Source organism: Helianthus annuus, chromosome 11 (assembly GCF_002127325.2).
Source record: "Helianthus annuus cultivar XRQ/B chromosome 11, HanXRQr2.0-SUNRISE, whole genome shotgun sequence".
Classification (NCBI taxonomy): domain Eukaryota; kingdom Viridiplantae; phylum Streptophyta; class Magnoliopsida; order Asterales; family Asteraceae; genus Helianthus; species Helianthus annuus.
The window spans coordinates 85604766-85606780 of NC_035443.2; the positions used below are offsets into that span (position 1 = coordinate 85604766).

General features: G+C 42.5%; 1 non-coding gene across 1 annotated transcript; it reads right to left on the reverse strand.

Moving 5' to 3' along the window:
- Positions 1-1303: 1303 nt before the first annotated feature.
- LOC118484433 lies at positions 1304-1410 on the reverse strand. Its single transcript, XR_004873544.1, has one exon. It is a non-coding gene; the product is annotated as a small nucleolar RNA R71 (small nucleolar RNA).
- Between the last annotated feature and the right edge of the window lie 605 nt (positions 1411-2015).

Sequence of the window (2015 nt, forward strand, 5' to 3'; positions counted from 1 at the left end):
GGGGCCTACTACAATAACTAAGATAATCTCTTAAACAAGTGCAAAAGTGCGAAAATAATCAAAGGTTATACTAACACCCGAGTCGGATCCAAGTGATTCATCTTGTCTATCTGTTTTTACTTTTATTTTATTTTTCAGCATTTAGTTAGTTTTATTTTCTTAGTTTAAAAATCTTTTTCTAACATTTTGATTTGATTAGACGTTGAGGATAAACCGGTACTAAAAGCTCTTGTGTCCTTGGATGACCTCGGTATCTTACCAACACTATACTACGTCCACGATGGGTGCACTTGCCCATATGTGTGTTTAGTGTTAGTAAATATCGTGTTTTATAAATTTAAAACTTGGCTAAAGTGTAAAAAGGGCTTAAAATATATACTTAAAACATATACCCACTAGCACGCATCAAGTTTTTGGCGCTGTTACCGGGGACACAAGGATTTTAAGAAAGTTAGGAATCAACGACCTAATCATTTTTTTTTGTTTCCTTTTTATTTTTTTTAGGATTTTCAAAATTTTTCAGCTTCTGCAGAGCTCAGCACCGGCCGTGCCTGGTCGGACACGGGCCGTGCCCAGCAGTATTACTGGCAGTTTTTAGTTTTCCGAGTTACAGAAGGCTGACCACGGGGCCGTGTCAGTGCAACACGGGGCCGTGTCCAACTCTCCAGTAACAGGGATCCGGAAAACAATTACTGTAACTCTGACCACGGGCCGTGTTCACTGAGCACGAGGCCGTGGTGAACCTTCTGACCAACATTCTTTTCTGTTTTTGTTGCAGGACTTGGAACCAGACGCCACCTCTACGTAGTGTATGAGCTCCAGTTCTAATAAAGACATAAAAGAACCTCTAGAAGAGCCCGAACACTTTATCAGAAAAAGACTAAAAGCCAAAAGCCAAGAGAAGGTTTCGTGGAACCCACTCCCAATGGCGGACCAACGTACCCTCATGGATAATCTACGACCCACCGTAGGTAATCTCGGCGCCGCTATCAATGCACCGAATGGTGAAGCCAATAACTTCGAACTTCGGCCGCATTTGATACAGATGCTTCAAAACTCTGCAACCTTCCATGGGCTTGCGGACGAGGATCCTCATCTACATATTACTAATTTCTTAGAAATATGTGATACCTTTCGGATCAATGGAGCATCAAACGACGCCATCCGCCTCCGAATGTTTCCTTTTTCACTAAAAGACCGAGCAAAAGCTTGGCTTAATGCCCTCCCAGCTGGATCGGTAAACACCTGGGATGAACTAGCCCAAAAATTTCTATATAAGTATTTCCCTCCCGCTAAAACGGCTAAATTAATGACTGAAATTAATACATATTCACAAGAGGATGGGGAATCCTTATATGAAACTTGGGAAAGGTTCAAGGAGCTATTGCGAAAGTGTCCACATCACGGCCTTGCGATATGGCAACAAGTATCCACTTTCTATAATGGGTTGTTGCCACACACAAGACAAACACTTGACTCTAGCTCCGGGGACTTTTAGGTAATCGCCGCCCGCATGAAATATATAATCAAATTGAGGAAATTGCTCAAACCAATTTCCAGTGGCACACTCCCGAGGCAATAAATCTATTGCCCCGGGCGCCCATAAGGTTGATGAAAGCACTTCTTTACAAGCTCAAATCGAGGCCCTTTCTTCAAAAATAAAAAAATTGGAAATGACAAAAGCGGTCTCGGTTATGGCTTGTGAAGGGTGTGGTGGGCCACATGAAAATTGGAGTTGTATGAAAGAAAAAGACGATCAACAAGAATCGGTAAACTACATTGATAATAGACCTAGGTCGTCGGGTCCTCCAACGGGCTCCTACAACCAAGGATGGCGAAATCACCCTAACCTTGGTTGGAGAGAACCCGGCAATGGTAGTAACCAACAAAGCATAAACCAACGAACAAACTTTCAACAACCAAGAAATGAGTCACAAAATTTCCCTCAACAACAAGGTGGACGAGAAAGGCTTGAAGATACTATATCTCGCCTCATCTCCGACACTGAAAAGAAA